Source organism: Emydura macquarii, unplaced genomic scaffold (assembly GCF_026122565.2).
Source record: "Emydura macquarii macquarii isolate MOO-44397 ecotype Brisbane River unplaced genomic scaffold, CSIRO-AGI_Emac_v2 contig_2960, whole genome shotgun sequence".
Classification (NCBI taxonomy): domain Eukaryota; kingdom Metazoa; phylum Chordata; order Testudines; family Chelidae; genus Emydura; species Emydura macquarii.
The window spans coordinates 466,033-489,956 of NW_027133097.1; the positions used below are offsets into that span (position 1 = coordinate 466,033).

At 39.4% G+C, this 23,924-nt stretch overlaps 1 long non-coding RNA gene across 1 annotated transcript in view; it reads left to right on the forward strand.

The window, feature by feature from the left end:
* The first annotated feature begins 2,490 nt into the window (after nt 1-2,490).
* Nucleotides 2,491-23,924, forward strand: part of LOC137167683 (uncharacterized) — a 135,287-nt gene continuing 113,853 nt past the window's right edge. Inside the window, exon 1 of the long non-coding RNA XR_010924166.1 lies at nt 2,491-2,657. This is a non-coding gene — a long non-coding RNA (uncharacterized lncRNA). The remainder of the gene's footprint in view (nt 2,658-23,924) is intronic.

A 23,924-nucleotide genomic window follows, 5' to 3' on the forward strand; every position in this document is an offset into this window, starting at 1 on the left:
TGATATCTTTCCCATGTGTAAGTAACTATACATAGTGACCATATTCTCTCTCAGCCTTCCCTTCGATAAGATGAATAGATTGAGCTCCTTAAGTCTCACATTGTAAGGTTTATTTTCCAGCCCTCTGGATCGCTTTTGTAGCTTTCCTTTGAACTTTCTCCAATATTTCCTCATCCTTCTTGAAGTATGGGCACCAGAACTGGACACAATCTAGTAGTGGTTTTACCAGTGCTGTTACCAAAGCTAGATTACTTCCCTGCTTGTATTTGATATTTGTCATTTTATACATTCAGTGACCGCAGTAGCCTTTTTTGCCACAGCATTGCACTGAGTACTCATCTTGAGGCAGTTACCTACGATGACCCCAAGTCCTTGTCTGAGTCACTGCTTTCCAAGACAGTCTCCCATCCTGCAGCTTATAGGCTGCATTCTTTGCTATATTAAAACACACTTCGTGGGACTGAGGCATTTTACCTGGTAACTCAGCCTTTGTAACAGTATCTTGTCGTCCTTGTTTTTTGCTATCTCAGCAATCTTTGTGTCTTCTGCAAACTTTATCAGCAAAAAATTTATATTATCATTTAGATCACTGATAAAGTTATTGAATAATATTTTACCAAGAACTGCTCTCTAGGGGACTCCACTAGGAACTGTCCCACTTATTAATATCTCCACATTAACAGCTAAATTTTCAGATCTATCAGTGAATCAATTTTTAATTCATGTAATATATGCCCTGTTAGTTCCATATAAAACAAGTTGTTTTTTAATCAAAATGTAATGTGGAACTAAGTCAAATGTCTTGGAGAAATTGAAATATACTATATCAACACTTGCCTTTATCAGCCAGATCTGTAATCCTCTCAAATGTCGTTTCCTTGACAAGATCAGCTGTCTTCCATGAGACCCTGTTGCCTGGCACTAATTATACTTTTAGCCTCTACTTCTTTTTTGGTAGAGTTCTCAATTAACCATTCAGTTATTTTGCCTGGGATTGACAGCAGGGCTAACCAGTTTATAATTCTCTGGGTCATTCCTTTTCAAATACTGGAATTACATTTATTAACTTATATTTACTTAACTATTAACTTATATTTATTGCCATTAACTTCCCCTTTTCTATCCTTTATACATTGATTTTTTTCATGTTTTATTGCTGCTTTCACATCTCCTTTTAACCAAGATAGATTTTTGGCTAGTGTAATTTTTTTTTCATGTTTGTGCAATTGTGTTTTTTTGGTTATCTAGAGGGATGGCTTTATATGATTCCCAGTTTTTGCTAACACTTTCCACTTAAAATTTGTTCTGTCAGCTATGCTTGCTGACCAATTGCTTTAAGCGTTGGGAAACTGGCCCTTTTAAAGTTCCAAGTATATACATTACTGTTGGTGCCACATTCAGTTTGTACTCTAATAGGGACAAAGCGGACCATCTCTGGGCCTGATTTTGATGTTTTACTGCTATTACTGTAGCACCTAGGAACTCCAGTTAGAGATCCAGGCCTCATTGTAGTAAGCACTGAGCACAATCAATAGAAAGGGGATGATACACTGTTGTGCTGCCCCAGATGCAACTCAGGGAAGGATTTGTGGTTTAGGGAATCAAAACTACTGCTTCGTTTCCTCATGATCCAGAGGAATAGTAATTTGCAGTCTCTTAGGTACCTAGATGGCTCCATTTACTGTATTATCTGAGCCCTCACAATCTTTAACGTTTTTATTCTCAACACCCCTGTGAAGTGCGGAAGTATTATTGATTCCCGTTTTTCAGATGGGGAGCTGAGGCACAGAGAAGCTAAATGACTAGCTGAAGTCTGTGGAGGAGCAGGAACTTGAACCCAGGTTTCCCAAGTCCTGGGTTAGTGCCCTAGCCACTAGATGATCCTTCCTGAACTATAACAGAAATAAATTGCTACCCATACCCTGTGAGGTAGCTCTTGGATGGTGATCATCGTGCATCTGGGGCCTCATCCGTAATGAATTCACTGACAATTTGAAGTGTGTTAACCACCAGTCTAGCACTGATGAACATCAACTTAAGTTTTTGGTGCTTGTTTTTACCTTAGTGGATGATATCTGGCTGTGGCAAATTGTAATCAATCTGTTTCTGGGTCTGTGCTGCTTTTTGCTTTTTTTCTTCTGTTTGCTAAAAGCTCTGGAGTTCCTGGACTGTAAAACTGCTATTCTTTAGCATGAATTTGTTGATGAATAAGGCCTTTAAATATTGATTTTCCAACTCACTAAAGGCGGGAAAATCTGTGCTAACTTTTTGAACCTTTTTGTAATGCAACCAAAGAACAATCTGCCTTGGTATATGTAGTATTAATAAGACCAACATGCTTTTAATATGACAATGCAACAAATTAATGGTTGAAATTAGTTAACTGCTGTTTTTCACTTAAGATGCTGAAAGTTGAATCCTGTGTCATTTGGCTAATTGGGAGATAGTAATGTGACCAAAATGTCTGTCTGCCCTTTTCCTCACCAGAATTCAATAATTGATGTTGGCCCCCTGCTGGGAGAGTTCATCTGAAGACTGCCCATGGATGATCGATGCTTGCATTTTCTGAAGTCCTAGGATTCTTTTGCTGTACTGTTTAATTTACTGAAGAGTCCAATTTTTCCCATGAGTCATCTTCCACCTCTGGAAAGGTAGAGGTAAGTTTTCAGGTTTTTTCTCTCCCCCTCCCCCCGTTCTTTCTCCATCTCAGATAAAAATTGTTTAAACCTGTCAGAGATGATTTTTGCTGAGTTATCTTGTCATGTGACCCATATTGACTTGGTGTGCTTTAATGGCTAGTTGCTACAATTGCAGAGTGAAATGCACAGGTGACATACTCAAGACTGGTATGGTGGCTTTAATAGTTAATATTACTCTTGTGGTTTGACCTGCAGCATTTAGAGCTTCTCTGTAGGACGCTCAAGTCCATAACTAGCATGCTTCCCAAGTCTCAAGCTTGTGAAGTTTGAGTATTTAAAGTCAGGGACGAAATACAGTCTCTGGTGGAAGAACAGTGCAGAGTCAGTATCCTTGTCGCTCTTATTAGCTGTTATATGTAATGGATTTGGAACCACGGGGAATAGAAAAACTTTAAAATGAGCATAGTGATAAAAATGTCAGCAGCTATAAATATCATCATCCTAACTTTAGACATTAGTTCCTTCTGTTCCATTGACATATTGGGCATTCCAGTTCCTCCATTGGTTAGTGGCTCGCTAATTGTGGTACTTCTTCCGCAGCAATGTCAGCGCCTTCAGTATCCTTTGTCACTGCTGTCTTCCAGTTCTTCTTTGGCCTACATCGTTTTCTTTCCTCCCCAGATACCCAGTTCAGTGCTTGCTTAGCTCTCCCATCTTCTATATGGTATATGTCTCTCAACCGCCTGAGCTTTTTTCTTTGATATTTTCTAATATGACCTGCTCTGTCAGCTCCCTTACTCTCTCATTTATTTTGTCTTTGAATGAAATGTGTACTATCTTCTCAGCTATCTCTGAAGGGCAATTTCCAGTCTCTTTTTGTTAGCTACTGTCATTGGCCAAGTCTCCTCTCTGTACAGTAGTGTACTCAGTACAATCACATGGTATAATTTGACCTTTAGTTTGGTGTTGAAAGCATAGTTTGGCCCGATATTGTTCATCCTTCCAGAACTGGTGTTCACTTTTCCTGATCTCATATGAATATCTTTACTGCAGTCACCTTTAAATGTGATTGATCACACTCTCCAGAAAGCAGAATTTTACCTATTTGATTTTCTTTTCCATTCGTGTGCACCTGTGCATCTATTACCCAGTTTCTTACTGTCATAATCTTGCTTTTCTCTGCATTTACTTTCAATCCAATTTTTGGTGCTGCTTGGTCTACCTCTGATTTAAGGCCAATCATTCTCTTCCATGTCACACCTAGTAAAGCAATGACATGAACAAAGTCAAGATCATGTAACTCGTCTCTACTAACCCATCCTATACTGTCCACAATGCTTTTTATTGCTTGCTTCATGACCCGGTCTACTGGTAATGCTAAGAAGATTGGTGATAACACGTAGCCCTGTCTAACTCCAGTCACAATATCAAACCACTCACCCAAGAATGTATCTGATCTCACTGCACATCTACTTCCATCATATAAACTTATTATGTTGATCAGTTTGTCTGTATCCCATAGCTTCTAGCAATATTCCACAGTGTTGCTCTGTGGACTCTGTCAAGTACTTCCTTGAAGTCAATAAAGTTGATTAAGAAGGGTTTTTTGCCAACCGGTAGCTTTTTTGATGCTCTGTTAAAGAGTTTAACGGTCATCTGTTTACAACACGATCTACCTGGATGGAACCCAGCTTGTTCCTCTTATAATATTTCCTCCATTGTCATCTTCATTTTGTTCAGCATGACAGTAGCTAATACTTTGCCCAGGATTGATAGCATTGCAATACCTCTCCAGTTTGTGCACTGAGCAAGATCACCCCTTTTTGGCAACACCACAATGATACCATCTTCCCAGTCTTGTGGCACTTGTTCTTTCACCCATATTTCATTAGAGTTTTGTTGGCTGCTCAGTCAGCATCTTGCCTCCAACCTTTAGTACCTCTGTTAGAATTCTGTCAACTCCAGGAGATTTCTCCTGTTTGAGGCCTTTTATGTCTGCTTTAATTTCATTGGATGTCATTGGTCCTTCTTCTGTTTCTAACTTAGCACTGGCATTTCTCTAGAACGTGTGCACAGTCATCAGCTCTGGAAAGTTTAATGTGGAATGCAAATGTCCTTTCCATCATTCAGACCATCATAGATGTTGAAATGCGTGAAGAACAGGCCAGACAATGGGGGAAAAAACCACAATGGGGGAAAAAATCATACATTTATTATCACGAGGTGAGCTGTTGTATTGCCAGTATTACAGTATCCTGTACAATGCAGCTGATCTTTCATTCACAGAGAGTTTCCTGAGAAGCTTTCAACTAAAGTTCATTGGCTAGAACCACCTTGCACTAGGGTTGGAATGCAAACTAGAGCTTCTAGAATCTATTATGTTGGCTTGGAATGTCCCTTGCATGACACAAATTTGCAATATTATGCATGAATAGAATATTGATGCTGTTTAGACGTCGGATGCTGCTGTTGGTCTTCTTCATAGGCTGATTTTGTTACTGGAAGGAGGGGTGTGGGTTGATAGATGGCTAACGGACTCAGACACCCTAAATACTGTTTTTGACTCTGCCAGAGACTTCCTTTATGACTTTGGGTGAGCCATAGGAACATTGAGTCAGTCCCCTGCTTATCATTTGACCTGTCTATGCTTCAGTTTCTCCATCTGTAAATTGAGGATAATTGTGTTTAGCCACCATTGTAAAGTTCTTTGAATGCTTTAATAGTAAAATGAGTGAATCAAGAAGAAAGTATTATTAATTGTGATTGTTTCACTTCATTTGTCAGGTATCAGACTCCATTTGCAAAGCAGAGCTATGGCTTTCTGATTAGTCACTAAGTTCAAAGACATTTCTGTGGATATTTGTGTTTTTCAATAAAAAAAGGCTCAGAATTTGGTGATAATAGCAGTTAGTACTGAATACTATTATCGCCATACAGCTCTGCACACTGTTTTCACTTTACTGTTCTATCACACTGCTTATTTTCTGGACAGCTCTCTTGTCAATCTGGAATCAGGGTTTTACATAGCAATAAATAGACTCCTTCCACCCTTCCATTTTAAGTCTTTTTTAATTAAGAGAAAAACATGTTTGAAATTAAAACAAGCAAAAATGTAATCATATTACACAAAAGTGTGATAATATTATCATAAGATTTATACACCACCAAGTGACTATTGAGGGCTCTAAGCCTTAGTTGTATATTTAAAACCCAGTCACCCAAATAAAAACAAAAACATATGCAGCAGCCCTACCAAAACCAGGAAGAAAACCCAAACCCACTTCATCTGTGAATGCTCAGTTCTCAATGCACAAATCAAGGCCATCAGCCCACTGTTCCCTTTTTGAAGCTTAGCAAAATGATGGATATTACAGGGTACCCGGAATGTCAACAGACTTGGGCTATTTTGGACCAGAAGCCCCTCACAAAGAGTATATAGCCCCAGATCTATTTCTTTTAGACTGAGAAGGGCTCTAGTGCCTCCACTGACTGGACCTGCAGTAGTATCACATGGGGAGAGGTGTCTGTCCAGCAGAGATGACCTGTGCCTGCTGATGGTGGGGGGCAGAGTGAGGGTAGCTGGATTCAGCAGTACAAGCCAAGCAGCAAATCTGGGGGAGGGCATGTGACCCTATATGCCCCAGCTCCTCCCCCCCCCCTTTTCCCCATGTCACCTTTGCTCCAGTACACAAGTTCTAAACCATTCAGAGCTTTATATATCAAAACTTAAGCTCCACTCAGAAGTTAGCAAACAGTACAGATCCCAGTGTGCTGTAGTCACCTGCTCAGGTTGAGAAACTCCACTCGATAAGTGAGCTGCTACATTCTTTGTTAGCTTCAGTTTCCCACTTGACTTGAGATGCAGTCCCACATAAAGTGCATTTCAGTAATATAATCTCAGCGACAAAGGCATGAATCATGCTAGCAACTTCTCATGTGGGAGAAATGGTTGCAACTTCCTGCCACATGTAAATGAAAAAAGTATTGTACGATTGGCTGCTTTTGTAGCTACCGTATATTGCATTTGAGGTTGTGTTGTAAACTTTGGCAGTGTAATCTCCAGCTCACTGTTGAAGACGAGTGCTGTTTCTCTTTGAAGTGCATGGGGGGCAGTATCTGACAATTCTGCATTTCACACCAAACTGTTGTACGAATAATATAATAAAATGGATAGTCAACTTAACACCAAAAGGTCTTTTGTAAATATTCTTTGTGAAGAGAAAAATCATTTTGGGGAAAAAGTAGCAGAGATTAACATAACCTGGCTGTGGAAGGCCATTATATTATTGACCTTGTTTGATTTCTCCTTACTGGAATTTTCTCAAAAGTATAAAAAGTGTCTGATATTCAAGCATTTAAAATAGTCTGTTTTTTAAAAATTAGAGATTGAAAATTAAGTTTTTGTGTTTTAATGCTGAATTATGCATGTATATATCATGGTTGGAGAGTCAAACTTGAATTGTTTTGCATGAATAAAACTGAAGACCATGTCTCCCCTTCATGTTCCTGTTGGAGAAACTCATCAGAAATATTTGATTTGCTCTAGAAAAGTTTCATTATGAATAAGAAGAAATTCTCTTTTGATAATGTCACTTAGAGAAGCTTAACTTGTTTGTTGAATTCTTCAGATGTGGTGACTTCTAATAATAAACTTTGGCCAAAAAAAATAAAGTTTTAATTCCCATTTCAGTCCTCAGTTCAGGTGGGAATGAGACTCAGCATCTTACAGGGCATGTTTTGTATAAGATTCTTACTGTAGGATTAATGCCTGAAGAAAGTACTTTAGTTTCGCTGGACTTATCTGCAGAAGATATTTCAGATAGCACTGCATTTTCTGGCAAAACCTTCTTTGAAAAAGTGTACCACAATTTTTTAAAGATCTAAACATGAAGACCATTCTAACCTGAAATTCCTAAATTGTTTTCAATTGAATTTATGGTCATCCATTTACTGAAATAAATACTAAGTTCATCACTGGTTTGGGGAGACAATGTCATTTTTTTTTTGTCAGCTATCAGTAGGAAAAAATTCATATTTGGGAAGGATTTCCAACAGTAAGATTAATTGGAATTAAATTGGAACAACTTGCGAAGAGAGGTTGTTAAAGCAGCATTATTAGAAGTGTTCAAGTGTTAACTAGATAAAGACACTTTGATTTTTGTTGAGCTGTGGACTGCTGCAGAATCAATGAAAATAATTTGGTTAGCATTGAAGAGATCAATCTTCTTTTTCATGTTTATATTAAATTCATAGGAATCAGAGGTGGCTGTACAGCTTAGATCATCTTAAAGACTAAAAAGCTTCAACGAAAGGTGGAGAAACAGCTCATGGGACTTCAGATATATGATAGAGAAAACAAACATGCTAGTAAAATTTTCAGACTTTGGGGAATGGGAATTATGGGAGAGAATCTTTCATTAAAGTAGCTTGTTTTAGTTACCCTTCCAGGGTTTTGTTCTGTCTCTTAAATTTAATTGTAGCCATAAAGGCCAAAATGTTCACTGGGAGTGCCTAAAATTGGGCACTCAATGTAAAAGTACCCTGGCTCATAGAAAGGTGTTGAGCACCCACAGCTTCTGTTGGTGTTCAACACCAATGAAAATCCAGCCACTGGTTGCTAAAGTTTAGGTACTAAAGTTTACAAAATTTGTCTAGAATTTTCAGTTGTAACCCTTTGGCCAATATATGTGGAACTAATATAATAAAGCAATTCCTTCCAAATACTCCTTTCTGATTACTGACACCAAAACTTCCAGAAGATGGCAGAACTGTAGGCCTCTTCATGTGTTTCAGCAACCTCATTTATGGATAGGACTCATTTGTTGCTTTCAAGTCAATATAGAATCATAGAAACGTAGGGCTGGAAGGGACCTTTAGAAGTCAAGTCCAGCTCCCTAGTAACACCCCTAGATCATCTGTGACAGGTCTTTGTCTAACCTGTTCTTAAAAACCTCCAATGATGGAGATTCCACGGCCTCCCTTGGAAGCTGAACTATCTTAATGGTTAGAAAGCTTTTCCTAGTATCGAATCTAAATCTCTCTTGAAGCAGATTAAGCCCATTACTACTTGTCCTACCTTCAGTGTAGATGGAGAACAGTTAATCACCGTCCTCTTTATAACAGCCCTTAACATTTGAAAACTGTTATCAGGAACCTCCTCAGTCTTCTCAAGATTAAACATGCCCAGTTTTCTTAACCTTTCCACAGAGATCAGGTTTTCTAAACTTTTTATCCTTTCCGTGCTCTTTTCTGGATTCTCTCTAATTTATCCACATCTTTCCTGAAGTGTGGAGCCCAAAACTGATTACGGTACTCCAGCTCAGGCCTCACCAGCCCCGAGCAGAGCGGAATAGTTACTTCCTGTGTCTTAGATATGACGCTCCGGTTAATACATCCCAGAAAGATACTAGCCTTTTTTGCAACTACATCATGCTGACAACTCATAATTTGTGATTTACTCCAACCCCTGCAGTGTAGATATACCCAGCTAAATACAACGTGGGACAGATTGTTTAGCATCAGTAGTTAACACACATATTTCAAAGGACTATTAAAGATGAAGTTCTTGTTAACATCTCTCCAGTCATATCACGGAAAGGGGGGGAGAAGTCCTGGGGGAGCGTTAAGTGAGTTATAGATTGTTGTAAGACTCCATGCATCCAGCATCTGTTGTCGGTCAATGGTTTTTAATATCTAGCACAGCTATGAGATTGGCATATTGGGGAGCTGTCCTAGTACCCAGGGAATCCATATGGATTGTCATCTGTTACAATCCATACTCAGTGGGGACCACATCCTGAAAGACATCTTTCCTGAATCCCCTCATCTGGCCTTCAAACACCCCAACCCCACCATGTTTATCATCAGAAGCAAGCACCGAGCAGGACACACCAACTCAAAGTAGCACCAGACCCTGCCGTGCCAGAACAATGGATGCAAAACCTGTAGACATACCTGCACTGCTGCAATGATCAACACCCCCCCACAACACACGTGTCAAGATCCATGTGTTCTACACATGCCTGGCGCAACATCTGATATACTTCACCCAGTGCACTGAAAGCTCCAATGAGAGTTTAACTAAATGGGTGAAAAGAGACCATCACTATGCTCTGGAATGAACTGTCACAGAAAAATGATAAAAGACAGAAACACCATATCACCTGTTGGTAAGCACTTTCCATAAAGCAATCACTCTCTGTTGGACCTCTTAGTCCTAGTCCTCAAAGGAAATTTGCATAACAACCCCTCAAAAAACGAACCTGGTAGCTTAAATGCAGAATTTTGCTATATATTAAAAATCATGGATTGAACAGAGACTCTGGATTTATGGCTTCTTACAGCAATCTATAACCCACATTACCCCCTCTCCCCATGAATTTTTTTCCTTTCCCCTCTATGACTGGAAAACTGGTCAACTGCTCTGGGGGCTGGCTGGCCAGTGGCTGCTGGATGGCAGGCCTGGGGCTGACAGCTACGGCAGCCCTGCCCCAGAAGTTGGAACGGAATCGGTGACCTCTGTGATCAAATCGTACCCTTAGCTTTGACACTGAGTTTGTTTTCCCGGATCTGCAGAAGAGCTCTGTTTAAACTTGAAAGCTTGTCTAGCTCATAAACAAAAGTTGGTCCAATAAAAGATATTATCTCACCCCCCTTGTTTCTCTAATGTGGGACTGTCAGAAGCCTTACTAAAGTAATGCACATGTTTCCCTTGTCTTTCTGTTGCTCCTAATGTACTTAAACAACCTTTTATTGTCTTTTATATAACCTATATATGTTTTTCTTATATTTTCAAATATTTGCTCATCCAAAATTGGTCGTGTTAATTTGCTATTGGTGCATGTAATATGAAACATTACTCCCTCCGTTGAGGCTGGAGAGGTTGGCTGAGTTAGGGATGTTCAATCCAGGATTCTCTTCAGTCTCCTCTATTCATGTATAACTTGCTCTGTGGAATACGCAGGATGAACTGTCTGTATATTGGCTTCAGGATAGTCATAGTCAGCATCCAGCAGTGCCATAAATGGTGCTAGACATTTTCATGGAATCTGAGAACTGAAAGGGACCTAGCTGGGTCATCTAGTCCAGTCCCCTGTACTTATGGCAGGAGCAAGCATTATCTAGACCCTCCCTGACAGGTGTTTGTCTAACCTGCTCTTAAAAATCTCTAATGATGGAGGTTCCACAACCTCCTTAGACAATTTATTCCAGTGCTTAACTATTTTGACAGTTAGGAAGTTTTTCCTAATGTCCAATCTAAACCACCATTGGTACAATTTAAGTCCATTGCCTTTTGTCCTGTCCTCCGGGGTTAAGGAGAACAATTTTTCTCCCTCCACCTTGTAACAACCTTTTAGTACTTGAAAACTGTTTATCATGTCACCCCCTTAGTCTTCTCTTCTCTAGACTAAACAAACCCAATTTTTTCAGTCTTTTCTCATAGGTCATGTTTTCTAGGCCTTTAATCATTTTTGTTGTTCTTCCCTGGACTTTCTTCATTTTATCCACATCTTTCCTGAAATGTGGCGCCCAGAACTGAACACAATGCTCCAATTGACGTGTAATTAGCACGGAGTAGAGTGGAAGAATTACTTCTCTTATCTTGCTTACAACACAGCTGCTAATATATCCCAGAATGACGTTTGCTTTTTTGCAATAGTGTTACACTGTTGACTCTAACTTAGCTTCCTTACCAAGTGGAATACTTTGCATTTGTTTTTACTGAATTTCATCCTATTTATTCCAGACCAGTTCTCCAGTTTGTCCAGATTATTTTGAATTTTAATCTGATCCTCCAAAGCACTTGCAATCCCTCCCATCTTGGTATCATTCACGAACTTTGTAAGTGTCCTCTTTGTCATTCTAAATCATTGATGAAGATATTGAGAAGAACCAGACCCAGAACTGATCCCTGCGGGATCCCACTCGATATGTTCTTCCAATTTGACTGTGAACCACTGACAACTACTCTGTTGGAATGGTTTTCCAAGCAGTTATGCACCCACCTTACAATAGCACCGTCTAGGTTGTATTTCCTTATTTTGTTTGAGAAGGTCATGCAAGACTGTATCAAAAGCCTTATTAAAGTTCAGATATACCACATCTACTGCTTCCCCCCCTCCTGCACAAGGCTTGTGACCCTGTCAAAGAAAGCTATCATGTTGGTTTGACAGTTTCTTTTTGACAGATCTATGCTGACTGTTATTTATCACCTTATCACCTTCTAGGTGTTTGCAAATTGATTGCTTAATTATTTGCTCCATTATCTTTCTGGGTACTGAAGTTAAGCTGACTGGTCTGTAATTCTCTGGGTTGTTGGTCACTATATTTGCACTTTTCCAGTCCTCTGGAATCTCTTCCATTTTCTGTGACTTTTCGAAGATAATCACTAGTGGCTTTTTACTCTGCTGGATTTTCTGTTGTCCTCAAGGAGTTTCTACTTCCTGGCCTGACGAAGAGGATGTATTGTACAACTGAAAGGCATACACTTAAATAATCAATCCATATCTTTTCTAGACTTAATGATTCAATACACTTCACATAATGCAGTATTTGCACTTCCTGTGGACATTAGTAGGATATAAATTGGTACTTATTTCCTTTCCCTTCTCTATTGCTTCCATCTACATTTGTATAGCTCTACCTTTCACATTAATAATATACCAATAGTATGTTGTGGGAATTACTTTGGTGTCTTACCATTAACAGGCTTCTAAAATATGTTCTGTTCTGTACCATTCTCCCAGTTACTTTGGTGGTGGTGCTGGTTGCAGCTTCTGTATTTAATGTTGTAAAACTGCATCCATTACTACTACTTTGAATGATGGTCCCTACATGGGTGCACATGTGCATCATTTGCTGGAACCGAAACTGTTCATAGTAGTGTCCATCAATTTGTGTGTTTGTATAATGTTCTTGTGCACTCCTGACTTTCCAAAACGTTCATCTTTGGGACAATTTTTCCCTATGCTTAGATGAATTGGTTTGGAAAGCTTGAACAAAATCCCTTTAAGCCATATTTTAAATTAATGGACTCAAGAGTGGGGAGTGGAAGAAGGAAATAATTTTTTTCTTTAAATAAATAAATCTTTTTAAACAAACAAACAAAAAAAATCTAGCCATACTTTTTAGAAGAGGGCTGTACTTAAAAAAATCAAAACCAAACTAAAACAAATGTGAATGATGAAACTTGGCATGGACACAGGTCCCATTCAAGACTACTGTCTTGGCTTATTTGGCAAAAAAATTGGTTTTGATTGAACAAAGTTAGGATCATCATCAAATATTTTTTTCTGAGGAAGAATAGAAAGATTATTTCAAAGGGAAATTTTCAGATATGAAATTCTCCAAGTATGCTGATATTCTGATTCAGAACTCTTAAAACCTACACGTAAGTCCTTAGTGCAGTGTTTCTCAATTATATTTCCCCCCGGAACCGTTGCCCGGCCATGCCAGACCCTCCGCCGAAAAGTCCAAGACATCTACCCCTTTTCGGCGGCACGCTATCTAAGCCGTTTTCAGTGGCGCGATCAGCTGTTCGGTGGCGTGCTACAGCTGTTCGGCGGCCCCATCAGCTGATCGCGCCACCGAAAACGGCTTTTCATGGAGGACACAGAAATCATGAAAATGCCCCCAAACTGTGAACATTAGTCAGTTTCAAGGATTGAATAAATTTTACAACTAACATTAGTCAATTTCAAGGATAGGATGAATTTCTGTCCTTGAGATTGACTAGCATTAGTTGTAGAATTAATTTGTGCAAACTGCGTGAAATTCAGTATTTTGCTATTTATTGTTAACTTTTTTCTTTTTTTAAAACATGATTTACACAGGGCCCTATTCGTAAGGAAAACCTAGTTCACTCTGATATGTGGATCAAGGAAAACAACATTTTCCCAGAAATAGGGTACATATATTCCATATCCCCCAAATGGCAACCAAACAAACTGCCCTGAAAATAGCCAAACTCTCCTTTCTCCAGGCTGTTTTTTTCAGTGTGTTATCATAGTTAATTGTTCTATGACATTCGTGTGTCTCTGCAGTCTCCATTTAAAGATAACTTTAAAAAGTTAAGGCTCTCCATTTCAACACAAGTACAGTGCAGCAAATTACTGTTGCTGCAGGTGATAGGACTGAAAAGTTGTCTACAGTATGAAGAAGTGTAAAAACCATTAGGAAGGATGATTTGACCTTGGGTAAGTCTTTTAATCTGTCTCAATTCTCGCTTTGTAAAACTGGAATAATACTTCCTTTTTCCTGCTCTTTGTGTTGTTTATTTAAAATGTAACCTCTTTGGGGCAGGGACCGTTTCATGCTATGTGTCCAGTGGTTAGCACAATTGGAGTCTGATTTTGGCTGGAGCCTCGGGCTATCACACTGCTACAACAAGGAATTACTGGAATAAGGGAGGGATGAAGTTCCATCTTTGCTACTAATATTGTTTGGCTGGTGACTCTTTTCTGTAAGGCTGGGTTGATGGCAACAGGAACAGAAAGATAAAATCTTAAGGCCCAGACTGAAACTGTAGGTGTTGTGCTTACTGGTGTGCATAAACCCATAAATACTGTATTTAAGAATAACTGGGGGATTGGGCCCTTAATCTGTGCCTGCTGGAAGATTTTGCTGGGTTTTTTTCTTTTTCTTTTTTTTTTTTTTCCCCAGAGAGACACTTACATGTTCCACTTGCAGATTTATCCCCAGAACAATTTTTGGGCCCATAATGAACAACACTGGGCATTGTTAGAGGGGGAGGCCCTACTAGCCCCTTCCAAAAGTACACAGATGACAAAGGAGCATGCTCAGAAGTATTTTTGTGTTGCTTGTAACTTTTTGATTGTTAGGTTGTGGTGGAGGGTAAATCTAACGAAGGGTTGACTTCTCAGGAAGTAGAACTTACTTGTGCAGTTTAGTGGTGGTTTATTCATCTGTTTTTCAGTTATTAGTGAACAGAAGTGTCTTATTGCTGAAAGGATGGTTTTTATTCACTCTCCAGCAATTCTTAAATGACTGGAGGGATTTTCCACAAACTTTCAAAAAAAATTCACCTCTGGGTTGAGAGTATGCATGGGAAATTTCACTCTCATAGGAGTAACTTTGTGTTTCAAGATACTGTTATTTCTTTTACAGTCTTGTGATAAGTTACTTGTGAATAGTTTGCAGAGACATGCTTGGGTCTTTTCATCCTCAGAGCATAGATCTATTGGCCTTTCGAGAAGAACATTACCTATCAGTAGTTCTTGTTTTCTGAAGGTACAGTACAAATTGTAATAAACACACTCTACCAACCACCTTTCCTGCAGAGTTCGGGATCATTGTGTGCTACTGCACTCTGCGTGGTAGAAAAGGGACTGTCAGTTAAAACATTTGCTGGCTGTTTTGACTACATAGAAGGTAAGTGATTGCTGTAATTCTGTGGCCCAGTTATCATTTAGGGATGTTGATTTAATCATCCCAGAGTAATTTTTTTATATCTACTATTTCCAAGAATTACAGGTAAGTAATTTTCTTCTTTTCATGTTTAGTTTTGGAATTTTGCCCAGGTAAAGAGGGTGTGGAGCACCTAATGGCTTGGAATGCTGACCTTTAGTTTTTCTCGTCTTTAACTAATGTTCCTTCCATTAGAGCTCTGCTCAGTGGGAGGGGAAGATATAAAGCTATGAGGCACAGCTATACTATTTCTTTCAAGAAAAATGTTCAACCCAGAAATGTGTCTTGGACTTGCAGTGCTTCCTTGTCTTGTTTGAATGGTTGGTTGACATATTAACATCTCAAGGTGTGGATTCACAGTATATGTAATGTTACAGAGAATACTACTCATTGGGACCGGCACTATTTCTGTGTGAAATTCTCCCCATGCAAGGGACCAGAACAAGGCCAAGGCCTGTGCATCCTTAATGCTCCATTCAAGTAGAATGAATTTCACCTGGGATTACTGGCAACAATATGATGGTTGATGAACCCATAACTTTGCTGACTCCTCTGTTTATAGGTAGTTTTTTTTTAAATGACTTTCTCCCATTTATTTTAAAAAATGAATTTTTTATTAATAATCAATTCCTGTACTTTGTCTCATGTATTTCCATCATGTACACTCCCTGGGCTTACTTCACTTTAGATACTTGAGTTTAAAGGTCAGGAGAGCCTGTTTCACAGTTGACAATAGACAATGAGATGCTGGGGATAGTTAATAAACTGGTATTTTTTTTTTTTTAATAAAGAGCTTTAGATTCCCCTTGCAGTTTTCAAAGAATTCTTGTGAGGTTAATGAAAGCTTTAGCCTTAGTGTATTGAGTTTTTTTGTCTCCCTTTGCCTTGTTATGCTAGAGTTCTTTTAGAGAATGAGAGGCATACTCTTATATAATAGTGCCATCAGAAACCATGACTGTGGATGTGCTGCATGCAAATGTACATTAAAATATATTTTGAGAAGTTAGAAATGAATTTCAGAATCAAAGGAAAATTGCCCTTCTTGCCTGCTATAATTCATATAAAAATGTCACCAGGGAGAAACACACATTCTTTTAGAAGAGTGAATAGTTAGCTGAGAAGGGGACTGAGTTTACCTGTGGGGAAATAGTGTATCTCCCTACCACCCCCAACCCAACTGGTGAAGAGTGGAAAGTAGACTGAGTAAATTTTAATAACAAAGTAACAGCATATCACAGGGATGATGGATCTTTTAACATTACAAGTAAAGCCATAGATTTATGCACTCAAGCAATTTCCATACAGTTCTGAATATAACAACTTAAGGGGAAATCATTTCCTTAGATGATTGAATACAATTCTGAAAGTGGCAGGAATATATTAGAAACAAGACTTTAAAAATGCTTATCACTGTAACAGTGACAGTTCTGGAAATAGAAAATAAAAAAAGTTGCATATTTCATTTTGAAGATTTTTTTGAGATTAATGGAGCCACAAAGATTCTACAGAGATGCAGTAAAATGTATATGGCAATTCAAGAAACATAGTTTCCAAGCTGCAAGAGCAACAACAAAAAAATAATTATAATAGGTTAAAATGTTCCTATGCAAGAAAAAGCTATTCAGGAACGTGACAGATGTCAAAATAAAATCCACTAGCATTATTAATTGTACAGGAGCATCAAACTGGGAATTTAAATGAGTGGAATCTGCACATTGTTGTTTAAAGACTGGTTACTGGAAAAAGAAGCCAAAAACCAACGCCATGATGCTACTATATGTGATTAATGGTCCTCAGGCATTTTGATGAGCACTGTAGAAGTATCCAAATAAATGTGAGGGAAGAGAGAACCACTGTTAATAAGATAGACATACTGCTGCTGACAGTTACTGAAAGAAAATGAAAATATTTTGAGTTGCAAAAGTGCATAAAAAATAAAACTTATGAGTCACTGCCGCCATTGCATATAAACAACCCTTATGTAGCAGGATAAAATATTGTGTTTAACAATCATGTAAGTGGACTGCAGCCTCGTTTAATCAAATTAATTCCTACTAGAAAGACCACTTCCTTTATTACATCATAAAATGATCATACAATTTCACTGCATGTTCCTCGCCACTCTTAGTTCCGTTTGGAAATCTCAGAGGAAGTTTAAACTTTCCAGATAAAATAGCCTTGGAAGGCAGAACAATATCATAGGGTGGGCAGCAATGCCAGAATTCTGTTCCAGGATGTCAGTATTGCCTGGTCTGTGGTGTTGCTTTATCATCACCTAGGCTCCAGTTCATTCTTCACGGATTCAGCTAAGCTGCTGCAAAGCTGCTCCCTCAACCCTGACATCATTTAGGCTCTCCAGGGACTATACTCAACCCTTACATCTTTCTCTCGTGGGAACCTAACAGGATCTAAAGCTGCCTACCAGTTCAAGTTACATCTGAGAAAGTTTAACAGAGCCTAATTACTGCTTAATCCGGGTGCCACAAACACAGATCATATGTCCTGACTTAAAAAGAGAGGAAAAGGACATCTGGTGCACCGAGTCTCCTTTTGTGTACTTTGGAGTAAGTCAGGAATAACTTCACTGAACTCGGTGATACTCTGCTGATGTAAAACAAGTGCAAGTCAAAATACTCTTCAGCCATTCTCTTGTTTAAGGTATCGTAGCTATTGAGCTTTACTGTAGTTGCATGGCCCTGTGTGTTCATTAAATTAAGAGCTGGAATAAAGTATCAGAATATTGCCAGGTGTAACATGACATGAATCCTTTTAGAGAGACAAGATGGGTGAGGTAATATCTTTTATTGGACCAACTTCTGTTGGTGAGAGAGAGAAGCTTTTGAGCTTACACAGAGCTTTTCTTCAGGACTGGGAAATGCATTAAGTGTTGCAGGTAAATAGAAGGCGGAACAGATTGTTTACCACACTCATGCAGGGTCTCTAATGTCCTGAGACAAACATGACTACAACTACATTGCAAACATGAAGCCTTTTGTAATTCTTTTAGAATATAGTCTCATCTTCAATCCTCTAAACTATTTTTTATTTTATATTGGCTGTTCCTTTCAAAACTAAATAGCCACAGGTCCAGATAAAACTCAAGTTGGCAGGATCCTAATATTTGTGGTGTTTACTCAATCACATGACAAAAGAACTTGGGGTCATCCAATGAAATTAATAGGCAGCAGGTTTAGAAAAAAAAAAAGGAAGTACTGCTTCACATAATGCACAGTCAATCTGTGGAACTCCTTGCCAGAGGATGTTGTGAAGGCCAAAACTATAATGGGGTTCAAAAAAGAATTAGATACATTCATGGAGGATAGGTCCATCAATTAGCCAAGATGGTCGGGGATGTGACCGCATGTGTTGAGTGTTCATAGCCTCTGATTCCCAGAAGCTGTTAGTCGAATGACAGGGGTGGATTCTCTTGATTGCCTGTTCTGTTCATTCCCTCTGAAGCACCTGGCATTGGCCACTGTCGGCAGATAGGATACTGGGCTAGATGGACCATTGGTCTGAGCCAGTATGGCTATTCTTACATTTGCAGTATTTTCTAAAAAATGTACTCTGACAAATTAACTTTCTTTGCTCTATATTTATTTCTGCTCCACCTGCCTTTAGATGGAAAAAAACAAGCATGTGTCAGTCTCTTGTATCATGTAAAATGGTTTGGAGATTTCTCTAGTATGTGTAAACACCTCTATTCTTTGTGGAAATGTCCTGGTGTCATCCCTTGTAGCAACATGCAGTGGTACCTGCAGAATATCTTTATCCTTCTGACAGCTGCCATGGGATTATTTTTACTTCTCAGAAAAAGCAGAACAACACCACAGTTAAAAAAGCACTGTACCAAGTGAATGCATAGACCCCAAAAGCTTTGTTATATATGCAACTTTGTGTGCATATATAACAGCTCCTTGGATTGGTCTTCTGAGGTGTTTGAATCCTTGACTTTCAGCACTGCAGCTCAGAGACCTCTGTCACGTGGGCTGAAGGAGTAACTCCATTAGCTTTTGGCCCTAAGACGCTTTTATCCAGTAGTAGAACAACGACTAGAGAGGGACGAGACGCACACTTTGTCAGTGTCTCGCACACACATATAGGGCCATGACATGGAAGGCTTCTCTTTGTACTCCCCCTATGTGGGAACCAGCAACAGTTGCAGCTGTTGTGCTGTCTTCAATGCAAAGACATCACTCTCATATCCTTACCTATGATTAAGGATAAGATTTTGTCACGGAAGTCACTGATTCTGTGACTTCCAGAGACCTCTGTGAAATTATCCTCTTTAGCTTCTGCCCCATGCTCTGGGGCACAGGGTGGAAGCTGTCAACTTCTGGGAGCTGCAGGGACCCTGAAGCACTCAGTCGCCACAGGCGGTGAGGATCCCTGAGCTCTTGGAGTGGGAGGGGCAGCTCTCAGCCTATGCATTGGGCCTGCTGCTCTGAGCTGCTGCTGGCAGCAGAGTTCGCTGCTGTGTGCCGGTGCGGGCAGCGGGGACCCCCTGGCTCCAAGCCACTGCAGGCAGCGGGGACCCTGCAGCCCCCAGCCACTGCAGACAGCCCCGCAGCCATGAGCTGGGGTGGTGGTGTGGAAGCCCCAGAGTCCCATTGGCACCACAGCTCCCAGCCTCCACTGGGAACTCTGACCCGCCTTGGGCAGCAGAGATACCCTGCAGCCTCCAGCCTGAGCGGTGGACCCAGAGACATCACCCATGGCCGGGGTGGATACCAGAGCCCCAAGTCACCACAGGGGGCCCTGGAGCAGGGAGCCGCAGTTCTTGGCAGGGGACCCAGAGCCTCTTCCTCTAATTGCTGCATCCTTCCCTCCTGCAGCCTGGCTAGGGCTCTCATCCTCCCACCTCAGGCATTTGGTCAGCCCCTCCCCTATTTTTAGTAGATGTCACAGACAGGTTACAGCTTCCGTGAATTTTTGTGTATTACCTGTGACTTGCCTGTGACTTTTACTAAAAAAATAACCATGACAAAATCTTAACCTTACCTATGATGTACAGGATGTCAGACTATACGATCAAATGGTTCATCCTTTTGGGACTTATCTTCCAAAACACTCAGAGTTTCAGTCTTGATTTAAAGACTTCAGTTGATGGAGGCACAACAAAAGTTGTTCCAGTGCTTAATTATACTCACTGTTAAAAATTTACACCTTAAATCCAGACTAGAAATATCTTCTTCAACAACAGTTGGTATGATTATCCCCTTATACTGTGTGTGTATGTGTGTGTCTCTTTGAAGTCACTCTTCGTTTTTCCTTTCTCATCATTTCCAGGGCATGCAGTGTTGCCTGCTGCATTGTGTCCTGTTGCTCATGTATAAAATGGCAGGTGAAAACACTTCATCATGCTTAGCTGCTATTAACTTATCATTTCATGAGGGCACATGTGGTTAAGTCTTAAGCCCTTATCACCTTGCAGGTACTAATAATTATATAAATAGTAAACTATTTCACCAGTGTCTAGTGTTAGTGTTACAGTAACCCTGTTTTTTAATGCTGTGGTGTCCTTTTAGTTGGGCAGAGTAATAATTGCTGAATGACCTGATTTAAGTGGTTTGTGAAATCATTGTGCATATTAAATATGAAGAACATATTAGTCTCAAATGTTAGCAATGATTAGAGCATTTGCAGATGAGTAAAATAACTAAGGGATTAAAAAAACACTCAGTGCAGTACTTACCTATCTATATCAACACCATGTACCATTCATAAAGCAAACAATTCCAGTGAATGGTACAAAGATCTTATTAAACATTTTAACTAATTTATGAACAGAATAACAAATATTTAATGAGACTTATTTAAGTGCCTATTCAGACTTCTACAGAATTTTCAGAGTGGTATTTACATATTAATAAATGCTTGAGAGAGGAAATTTGACGAAAACCATTTTGTCTATCCTATTTCAAGTGTTGGATTTGCGTGTAATAGGTTTGCTGTTTTCAGTAATGTAACAAAGTCAGCTCTAACTTTCATTCTTCTTTTAAAAATGTACCCTTTTAGAGAAGTGATCTAAAAGACATAGTACAGGCTAATTCAGTAGTATTTCTAAGAACAAATTACTGAATGTAACAATCATCTTTTGGTTAAGACACTGGACTAAGACTTGGGAGATCTGGCTTCAAATCCTGGTTCTGCCACAGACTCTATTGGCCCTTGAGCAAGTCCTTCAATCTTTGTGCAGCAGTTCCCCATCTGCAAAGTGGGAATTATGCTATCTTTCTCCCGCTACTGAATTTGTACTTTTAGATCGTCAGCTTTTAAGGGCAGGGACTGTTTTAGAATGCGTGCCTGTGCAAAGTCTAGGTCAATAAGACCCTGATCTTGCTTAGAGACTCTAGATGTTACTGCTAATGATAAATGAGACTGAAAAGCCTGAGCAGTAAAGTAGAAATTCAGGAACAAATTCTGCAGTCCTTACTGAAAAACATTTTTGTTTTTGTTGAAATTTTGCTCATGACAACCTCAGAATTTAGCTTTTATTTCTGTAGCAAACAGCAACTTTTGGGGCAGGGTCTGTATTTTAATAAGTCTCTTTAATTTAACAGTGGATTAACCAGGTTTTGCTTTCTTTCAGGAGATTGTAACCCATATCTGATATTAAATTGATACTTCATTTACCTTATAACTAACCTTATGCTAGCCTTTTTGTAATCACCTTGTTTTTAAAGGGTTTAATCTCAAACAGAAGTAAAACTGTTTGTTACTTATATAAGTGTGATGGTACACAGCATAGAAATAGGCAAGATCTCTGCACCAAGAAATTTACTGTTTGAACTTGACACTGAGGTCCTATAACCACTTTATTTGGCTGTGTATGGTTTGTACAGAATGTACGGATGTGTGACTTGTAATGCACATATTTTGCTCAAGTATAATTTAACTCCCCAATAATTTAAACTCTGTGAGATCGTAACTTTGGCTTATTTCTTAACAGTTTAATAAAGACCAGCTAAACTTATAATTGAGTTTTATCCTCCTCATTTTGTGTTTAATTTTATTTATTAATGATCTAATAAATTGTTACAGAAACATTTTTGTACTGCCAACTTTGCTGTTCCACAAAGAATAAATCTGGTGTATATAGAAGTTGTGAAGTATCAACTGGCCTTTGGAAGTCCATAACATTAGAGTGGTGGCCATCTAATAAGATAGCAGTGTAACAATTTATCCCATCCTTAGTATTCATCGAGAGTCCTCAGTCTGCTGGGTTTTATGGTGGGAAATGTTTCTTTCCCTGCCAACTTCAGGAAACTCCACCATATTTCTGGGGAATCCTTTTCCTTCTTCCCTTTAGAACTCTGATTTAATGGGTCAGCTTTTTTTAATGATAGTATTTCCCATACTTTGTGGAACTAGTTAGTTGATTTAGGGGAGTCATGTCTCTTCCACCTTATGACTGTGATTCCTGCTGCAACTAACAAATGGGTAATCAGTTCTCTTGTATAGTGCAGAATTTTCAGGAAAATTCAATAAACAGCAGTGGATTATGTGACAGCTGGCAGCCCATTTCTTTAATGAAGTACCCAACTGCTTTCCAAAATGTCCTAATTTTTGGACAAGTCCCCCATATGTGGGAAAAAATATCCATCCTTTTTGTTATATTCTCTTCAGCATTTACTCATCCCTGTGCTATAGATGTGTTTAACTGTAATGGGGGTTTGGTACTCTTGGTAGAAGATTTTAGTAGTTCGTCCTCCTTTTATAATGCTCCCTGTGCAGCTTGAGTGTTCTCTTTTCTTACTGTTTTTTGGTCCTCCTTCCTACTTAGCAAAGATTGATTTTTTTTTTCCCCATGTGCTTAATGGAGCAGAAACCAGTGTTGCCATGTTCTGTAAGCTGCCATGTTTGCGTATTAACAATGCTGGTGTTTGTAGTTCTGAGGTGTGTGTGTGTGTGAGAGAGAGAGAGAGAGAGAGAGAGTGTGTGTGTGTGTTAACAGCTGCTTCAAGGCCCGTAGGCAGAGCTCTTTTTTGGTGTGTCATACGCCTGAAAATGATAGCTGACATTTTTGTGTTTGTGGGAAAATATTTGATTACTGATTGGGAACTCTGTTAGGATACAGCTCACTACTGTGCAGAAGCCTGCACAAGGTTTAAGGCTACACTTTTTTGCCCCATGTAGACTTAAATGGTACAAAGGCATTGCATTGGCCCCCTCCACCATAGTAAAATTCATCCTTTATTAGGGAATACCCTCCAGATAGTGTTTACAGTCATACTATTACATGTTCTATTGTATTGAACTAAATCAAGCCAAAGAAATAAACATTTGACAGTGAAATGTACCCTGTGCACTCCGGTTTAACAGACTAGATAATCTGAGATTTCTTGCACTATTAATGTCTAAGATTTAATAACACAACCTTGGACTTATTTCTATAGCACGTTCCACCCCAGGATCTCGAAGGACTGCATACTTCAATTAGTTCAGCCTCACAACTTCTTCATGAGGGATTGAGCTCTCCGGCCCCCCCCCCCCCCTGCCGCTTTAGCCTAGAAGTTCATTCTTCTCTCCTAACTATTTAGGTTTTTATATTGGTGCCCGTTATCACAGTGGTACTGAAGTGCTTCTCCCTACACACCAAGATGTAACTGGTCACCAGCGTAAGCCCTTTCTTAATCTATCCCATTGTATTTAGATTGTACATACTCAGGCTCCAGAGGAGTAGCCGTGTTAGTCTGTATACAGCAAAATCGAGAGTCCTGTAGCACCTTAAAGACTAACAAATTTCTGCGGACATAAGTTTTCGTGGGCTGCAACCCACTTAGTCAGATGCATCTGATGCAGAAATTTGTTAGTCTTTAAGATGCTACAGGACTCTCATTGTTTATACTCAGGCTG